Below are 9257 nucleotides of genomic sequence, written 5' to 3'. Positions count from 1 at the left end.
TCTAATACAAATGACAGGAAAGCTAGAGTAATCATTTTTATTTCAGAAAAAGCAAAATTTAGATCAAGGAAAATTAACAGGGATAAAGAGAGCTACATCTTCATAAAGGGGTCAATTTCCCAAGATATATTACTATCCTTAATGTGTATACACCAAAAAACACAGTGCCAAATACATGAGAAAAAAAAAAAAAAACACTGATCAGACAAATCCACAAATAGAGCCAAGATACTTCAACACATCTCTTAGTAACTGACAAATGCAGCAGTCGGAAAATTATTTATGGTATAGTTACACTGAAGAGTACCATCAATGAAAAAGGTTTAAATGACATTTTTAGAAAACATAACAGCAGAAAACATACTTTTTTCCAAGTTCACATGGATCATACATCAAGACAGACCACACTCTGTAGCATAAAACACCACCAAATGTAAAGAACAGAAATCATACCAGATGGCCAACAGACACATGAAATGATGCTCAGCATCCCTCCTCATCAGGGAAATACAAATCAAAACCACACTGAGATACCACCTCACGCCAGTCAGAGTGGCTCAAATGAGCAAATCAGAGAACTCTAGATGCTGGCGAGGATGTGGAGAAACGGGCACCCTCCTACACTGTTGGTGGGAATNAAAAAAAAAAAAAAAAAAAAAATCCTTCAAGTATGCTACAGGACCACAACAGAATTAAACCAGAAATCAGTAACAGAAAAACAGCATACAAATCTCAAATAATGGAGATTAAACAACATACTTCTAAATAAAAATGGCTCAAAGGACTCCCAAGAGAAATTTTTTTAAATGTGAACTAAACAAAATGAAAATACATATATCAAAACCTGGGGGCGCCTGGGTGGCTCAGTAGGTTAAGCATCGACTTTGGCTCAGGTCATGATCTTGCAGTTTTTGAGTTCCAGCCATGCAATGGGCTCTGTGCTGACAGCTCAGAGCCTGGAGCCTGCTTCAGATTCTGGGTCTCTCTCTCTCTCTGTCCCTGCCCCTCTCTGCCTCTCCAATGCTCGCTTGCTCTCGCTCTTTCTCTCTCTCTCTCTCAAAAATAAGTAAACATTAAAAAAAAAAAAAAAGAAGCATGGTATGCAGCAACAGCAGTGTTTGGAAGGACATTTGTAGCAATGAATGCATATACAGGAAGTAAAAAAGATCTAATTTAGTAACCTTAACTTCCACCTTAGGAAACCAGAAGAATACCACATTAAATCCTAAGTACAAGTAAAGAAATAATAAATATTAGAGCAAAACTCAATGACAATAAAAGTATCAGTAGAGAAAAAAACAAAAGCAAAAGCCGATTCTTTGAAAGTGATAATAAAGTTGATGAACCTCTAGCCAGGTTAAATAAGAAAAGAAAGGCACAAAAACATAAAAAATAAAAGAGAGACCGCTGCTAATGATTTTAGAGACACTAAAAGGAAAAGAAATATTATGAACAATATTATGCCCACTATTTGATAAATTGCGTGAAATGGACCAAATCCTTAAAAGACAAAATCTATCAAAAGCATCACAAGGAAAAACAGATCCTCTGACTAGAACCATTCATATTAAATAAATTGAATCAATAATAAATAGCCTTCTCAAAGAGAAAACAACAATCCCAGATGGGCTCATTTTCTTTAGGAGGAAATGATACCAATTTTCCTCAATTAAGCAAATAAAAAGATGCTTAACACAATATCTAATTTGGAAAATGCGAATTAAAACAGAGATACCACTACACACCTATTAGAGTGGCTAAATCTAAAACACAGAAGATCCCCAATGCTGGAAAGGAGGAAGAGCAACAAGAATTCTCAGTGCCAGTGGGGATGCAAACATGGTACAATCGCACGGAAAGGCAGTTTAACAGATTCTTACCAAAGTAAACATACTCTCGTCATACAATCCAGCAAATGCACTCCTTAGTGTTAACCACAAGGTGAAAAATTATGTTCATACAAAAACCTGCACACAAATGTTTAGAGCAGCATTATTCATAAATGACAAAAAATGAAAGCAGCCAGGATGGCCTTCAGCAGGTGAACAGATAAACAAATTGTGGTACAGCCACACAATAGAATATTGTTCAGTGATATAAAGAAATGAACTTTCAAGCTATGGAAAGGCACGGAAGAAAGCTAAATGCTTGCTGCTAAGTGAAAGTAGCCTGTGTGAAAAGGTTATATACTATATTATTCCTAATACATGACATTCTGGTAAAGGTGAAACTATGGAGATATCTGAAAAATGACTGATTCAGGGGGATGGAGGGAGGGTGAATACATGGAGCACAGGGGATTTTTAGTGCAGTGGAACTACTCTGTGAAATACTATAAGGAATACTATAACGATGGCTACATTAGTCAATACCCTCAGAACGTACAACCTGCGTGGCTCAGTCAGTTAAGTGTCCAATTTTCACTTAGGCCATGATCTCACAGTTCATGAGCCCATCATTGGGCTGTCTGCTGTCAACACAGAGCCTGCTTTGGATCCTCTGTCCCTCCCTCTCTGTGCCACTCCCTGACCCTTGTGTGTGTGTGTGTGTGTGCGCGCGCCCGCGCGCCAGAGTGTGTATACAAGTGTGTGTGCTCGCTCTCCCTCAAAAATAAACATTAAACAAAAAGGTATGTACAACATAAACACACAGTGAACCATAATGTATGCTATCTACTTTAGTTACTAATAATGTATCAATATGGGCTTATTTATTATAATAAACACACTAAGCTAATGTCAGACAAGATGTAAATAATAGGAGAAATTGTGTAAGGGGCTGAGCAGGTGTATGGGAACTCTTTGTACTCTCTGCCCAATTTTTCTGTAAATCTCAAATAGCATGAAAAAAATAAAGCCTCTGAATAAACATCCCCTCAGAGTTATATCCTTAGAGTACTTTCTGTTTTCCTGGATAATCTATTGCAGTTTGCCAATTATTTTTGTTGATTTTCTCACGTGAAACCTTATTTTCACTTTTGGGGGAAAAACCCAACTCTTTTACTAGCAGTTAAATTTGTTGACATTTCTTCTATTATTAATAAATGAAATATAACAAAGCCTAACACCTTATGAACTCTGAAAGTCAAAACTTCCTCTAAATAACTGTTTCAGTCCTAGTGCCTGGAGGCATACATACACACACACACATATTCAAAATATCACAAAAGCATTAAGAGAGAGAGATTCAACTTTTAAAAAAGCTAAGCACTGAAATAAATCTCTACAGTACCCTACTGCTGGAAATAGCCCAAGTGGTACTTATAGGGGATATTTATTGTATTAATTACATTGATGACAAAAATGTTTAGAACATCCAAATGATTCAAGAAGTTAGAGAAAGAACAGCATAGAAGCAAAGGTAGGAAACAATACAGATGTGTGCAAAAGTGATCAATTAGAAGACAGAATGGCCAACTACTGAAAGCTAGTTCTTTGAAAGGATTTACCTAATAATTTTTATAACTATCACAATCATAAATGAAACAAAGAGTTATATGTGATATTAGGTAAATACAGATGGGCAACATTTAGGTGCAGAACAGATATAGCAATTATAAAATACCACTATAAGTATTACCAAGATCTCAAGATAAATAAATGATGGACAAAGAAGTTCTACTGAGAGAATTTCAGATTAAAAAACTCAGGAATTTTAGAATGAGAAAATTCCCATCCTGCCACCTCTAATGGATTCATGGATAAAGATGATAACTAGCAACATATTCACAAAGGAGAAAACAAATATCATGAATCTCCTAATGTAAGCACACATCTTTATCTCTGGAGTGTGCTTGCCAATAAACAAACACCTAAACCTTAATATGAAGAAGATTCTATCTATAAAATTGAGGATTGCTGTGGATGATTGTTAGGTAATTGCATTCCTTATTCTATCCTCCATACCGTTGTATATGTTTGAGAACCCCTATAATAAAAGGCTTCTGTGAATATAAACATGATAGAAGTATCATATCTTGAATATGAAAAGCGACATACAGGCAGATCCCATTTTATGGTCACTCTCGGATACTGTGTTTTTTTACAAAGTGAACGTGTGTACCAACCCTCTGGAAAGCAAGACTATCCAGTGGCATTTCTTCAACAGAATTTCCTCACTTTCTATTTCTGTGTCACATTTTGGTAATTCTCACAATATTTCATAATTTTTCATGATTCTTACATGTGATACGGTAGGGTGATCAATGATCTTTGATGCACTACTGTAATTGTTTGGAGGTGCCAAGAATCACATCCATATAAGATAGCAAACTTAATAAATGTTGTGTGTGTTCTGTCTGTGCCAATGACCAGCTGTTCCCCCCATCTCTCTCCTTCTCCACCATGCTGCCTGTTCCGAGACACAACAGTATTAAAATTAGGCCAATTAGTAACCCCACAATGGCTTCTAAGTGTTTAAGTCAAAGGAAGATTTCCAGGTCTTTCACTTTAAATCGAAAGCTAGAAATTATTAAGTTTAGTAGGGAAGGCATGTCAAAAGTCAAGATAGGCCGAAAGCTAAGGCTTTTGCACCAAACACTCTAATTTATATGTACAGGAGAATGCTATGAAGAAAATTAAAAGTACTACTACAATCAGCACATAATAGGAAAATATGGATAAAGTTTCAGTGGTCTGGATAGAAGACCAAACTTGTCACATTATACATGTGCTTAAGCCAAAACCTAATCCAGAGCAAGGCCCTAACTTTGTTCAATGCTCTGAAGGCTCGGAGAGGTGAGGAAGCTACACAAGAGAAAATCTGAAACTATCAGAAGTTGGTCAAGCGATTTAAGGAAAGAAGCCATCGCCACAACATAAAAGTGAAAGGAAAAGCAACAACTGGTAATGTAGAAGTTACAGTAAGTTATTCTGAAGATCTAGTTAAGATAATTCATGAAGATGGCTGCACTAAACATAGATTTCCAGTGTAGATCCAAGAGCCATCTACTTACTGGAAGAAGACGTGATCTAGGACTTTCACAGCTAGAGAAGAGAACTCAAAGCCTGGCTTCAAGGCTTCAAAAGACAGGCCGACTCTCTTTTTAGGGACTAGTGCAGCTGGTGACTTTAGGCTGAAACCAAAGCCAATTTCCCATTCCAAGAATCCTAGGGGCCTTAAGGATTATACTAAATATACTCTGTCTGTACTCCTTAAATGGAAAAACAAAGCTTGGATGACAGTACACCTATTTACAAGTTCAATGTTGTGATCCACTGCTCAGAAAAAAAGATTCCCTTCGAAATATTACTGCTCACTGACAATGCATCTGGTCACTCGAGAGCTCAGATGGAGATATATAATGAGATTAATGCTGTTCTCCTTCCTGCTAACACAACATCCATTCTGCAGCCCATGAATCAAGGAGTTAATTTCAAATTTCAAACCTTATGATTTAAAAAATACATTTCCGAAGACTACAGCTGGATAGCGAGTGATCCCCCTGATGGATCTGGGCAAAGTCAACTGAAAACCTTCTGGATGGGGCTCCTGGGTGGCTCAGTTGGTTAAGTGTCCAGCTTCAGCTCTGGTTATGATCTTGTGGTCTGTGAGTTCAAGCCCTGCATCAGGCTCTGTGCTGATGGCTTGGAGCCTGGAGCCTGCTTTGGATTCTGTCTCCCTCTGTCTCTACCTCTACCCTACTCATGCTCTGTCTCTCTCTCTCTCTCTTTCAAAAAATAAACAAACATAAAAAAAAACTAACTAAAAAAAAACCTTCTGGAAAGGATTTGCCACTCTAGATGTCATTAAGGACATTCATGATTCATGAAAAAAGGTAAAAATGTCCATGTTAACAGGAGCTTGGAAAAAGTTACTCCAATCCTCACAGATGACTTTGTGGATTTCAAGACTTCAGTGGAGGAAGAAATTGCAGATGTGGTGAAAGTAGAATGGGACTGGCATAAAGTGGAATCTGAAGATATGACAGAAATGTTCCAATCTCATGGTAAAAACTTTAATGGATGAGGCATTGCCTCCTAAGGGGGAGCAAAGTGGTTTCATGAGATGAAACCTACTCCTGAGAAAGATACTATCAAACAACATCACGTGCAACAGAGAAACTGTGTGTGAAAGTAAGAGTCCATACATGTGACAAACTTCACTATTGTCTTATTTTAAGACACTGCCACAGTCATCCCAACCTTTAGAAACCACAATCCTGATCAGTCAGCAGTCATCAACATTGAGGCAAGAGCCTCAAGCAACAAAAAAATTACGACTGCTGAAAGCTCAGATGATGGTCAGCCATTATTAGTAATAAAGGACTTCTTAATTAAGATATGTACTTTTTAAAGACATACTGCAGTGCACATTTAAAAGACTACAATCTAGTGTAACATAACTTTTATATGCACTGGGAAACCACAAAATTCACTGGACACTCTCTGTTGCAGTATTTGCTTTACTGTAGAAGTCTGGAGCCAAACCCACAGTATCTCTGAGGTGTGCTTCTGTATCATATCATATATATCTCAGCTCAGTGTCTTACCATATAAAGCAACTAGTCAATTAATTGATCCAAAAGACATTCACTGAGCATCAACAAGCTCAGTTTTCTCCAGAAATTATTAAAAAACAATTTCCTTCTTGTTTCCCTCACTTTTAACAGAACAGGTATCCTTTGAAAACTTTTTTCTCCTTCATGTCACTATCCCTTGGTGACCTTTGAATATTTAGTATAACTTGTTAAGTCCTAGCTACTTGCAGTATAATTTCAATATGGAAATTACCATCTTCTTACTTTAAATATTTTAAATGTACTTAAAGTACTTTGTACTTCATTCACATTACATAAAAATAACACAAATTTTATATGCATGCATCATGAATAAAAACCAGTTTAATGCATATACACCTGAAACGGTATTTAGAAATTTAACTTAATCTGTCCCACATAAACAGAACCACAGGAGCTTGGAGTTTTCATTAAGCTATTTTTAAATTAAGGCATGCACATTGTTTTTTTGTTTTGTTTTGTTTCGTTTTAAGATGTAATGCATTTGCACAAGTAACAGACTACAGTATAGTGTGAATATAACACCCAGGTGCATTGGGAACCAAAAAAAATCATGTGACTTCTTTTATTGCAATAGTTATTATAGTAGTGTGAAATTAAACCTGTAATATCTTTAACATATGCCTATAAAATGCAGCATTTTATTTTATTTTATTTTAAATGTTTTATTTATTTCTAGGGGAGAGAGAGAGAGACAGCATGAGTAGGGGAGGGTCAGAGAGAGAGGGAGACACAGAATTGGAAACAGGCTCCAGGCTCTGAGCTGGCAGTCAGCACAGAGTCCGACGCGGGGCTCGAACCCATGAACCTTGAGATCATGACCTGAGTGAAAGTCGGACGCTTAACCGACTAAGCCACCCAGACGCCCCTAAAATGCAGCATTTTAATCAAAATATTGTAAAATTAAATAAAGGAAAACTCATTTAAAATGGGGTCCGGATGCTAGAAGGGGGAGCTCTCATGTCCTACCACCTGTCTTCAACTGGAGACAGGTAGACATGCATTCCCAACAGGAAGAGCTTAGACTTCACTGCAAGTGCAGGGGAAAAACAGACTTTCTTCTTGCCCTGAAACAGCACAGCCAATGAGAGACTGTCACAATTCCACCAATGAAAAGGCACTTTAAACTCCCAGTTTATTCCAGTGGACTTTCTAAGAGCTCCCTCCAACTCCTCCTTCCATCTATAAGAGTATTCCTCGACTCTGTTGCTAGACTTGCCTGTAGGTGTCCAATACCTTGCAAGTCCCAAATTGAAATTCTTTTCAATTTCCAAATAAACCCATTTTACTCATAAAATAATTGGAGGCTTTATTTTTAAGGTTAACAATATAAATGATTAAACAGGTCCACAGAGAAACAGAAATCTTCAATCAACAAAATATGAAACTGAAACAGCGGTCCAACCCAAGGCAAAGTCAAAATATTCCAGGGCCATCCAGGCTTTGGGGCTTATTACACAAAAGAGTAAAGGAAAAAGTAATCATCTCATGTAAATTCTTTTAAACTATACAAAAAGATTTGGAGCTGTCCAACCATTTTAATAGGCTACCTCTTCTTGATACAAAGAACAGATGAGAATCCTTCAAAAAAACAAAAACAAAACAAAAACAAAAACAAAACAAAAAAACCTTGAAACCAAGCTCACATGCATAGAGACAAAGGTCCAAAATAAATTCATAGAGCTTCCAATACAGCAGTGAATTAACATCAGAAAATGCTGCCAAATGGAAATCACTATGTTAATTTAAAAAGGGGGGAAAGGGACAGGACTACGTATAACGTTAATGAAAAAGCCTTTGCCCCCCCAATGTATAAATAAATTACACTTGTTGATGATAAGTTTTGCCAAACTTGCATTAGAAAAAAATTTCTGTCCTCCCTTCAGCAGCACGTATACTAAAATTGGAATGATATGAAGAAGATGAGCACAGTCCCTGCCCAAGGATGACATGCAAATTCGTGAAGTGATCCATGTTTTAAAACATAATAAAAGAATTTTCATTTTCTAAAGTCTACAGTGAATATACTAAATGGGAACCATTGCAATAGGGTTGAGAAGAAGACAAAGATACATGGTATTAAACCCACTGTCTACAAGTGGAAGAAAATGCATACCCAGTGCACAGCCATTACACAAGAATAAGAATACCAAAGTAAATAAGAGGAAAGAATAACGAAAAGAAATTGTGGTAACAATTCTTTTCATGGTAGCATGAAACACGTGGTAATATTATTATTTTTTTGAGAGAAAGAGAGACTATGTGAGTGGGGGAGAAAGGCAGAGGTGAGACAGAGAGAATTCCAAGCTGTCTTTAGGCTCAGCATGGAGCCTGATATGGGGCTTGATCTCACGATCCTGGGATCATGACCTGACTGAAATCAAGAGCTGGACACTCAATCCACTGAACCATGTAGGCATCCCGGTACAGAAATTATTAAGATACATAAGCAACTTCGGGAAAGATTATATATAAAAGATCAATATAGTCAATTATGGAATCTGGCAAACAAAATCACTAACAAATTACAATACGTAATGGAAAATGTATCACTGAAAGCAACAATAATATCCAAGATACACCTAAAACAAAACCAAAAAGGCACCTACGTGTTTGTTAGGAGCAAACCGTAAAAACTTACTAATCGATTTATGAAAAAGAATTCTCAAAAAAAGCAGCTTGCAATGTTTATTCATGTAAAAGAGAATATTGTAAAGCTGTCAATTCTCTTCAACATATT

At 36.8% G+C, this 9257-nt stretch overlaps 1 non-coding gene across 1 annotated transcript; it reads left to right on the top strand.

Annotated features, from left to right (window-relative positions):
• The first annotated feature begins 8390 nt into the window (after positions 1-8390).
• On the top strand, positions 8391-8497 carry LOC144234308 (U6 spliceosomal RNA). Its single transcript, XR_013335921.1, has one exon. It is a non-coding gene; the product is annotated as a U6 spliceosomal RNA (small nuclear RNA).
• Positions 8498-9257: the final 760 nt, after the last annotated feature.

This window comes from Crocuta crocuta, unplaced genomic scaffold (assembly GCF_008692635.1).
Source record: "Crocuta crocuta isolate KB4526 unplaced genomic scaffold, BGI_CrCroc_1.0 scaffold1494, whole genome shotgun sequence".
NCBI classification, from domain to species: domain Eukaryota; kingdom Metazoa; phylum Chordata; class Mammalia; order Carnivora; family Hyaenidae; genus Crocuta; species Crocuta crocuta.
This window is presented reverse-complemented; position numbering and strand designations above follow the sequence as displayed.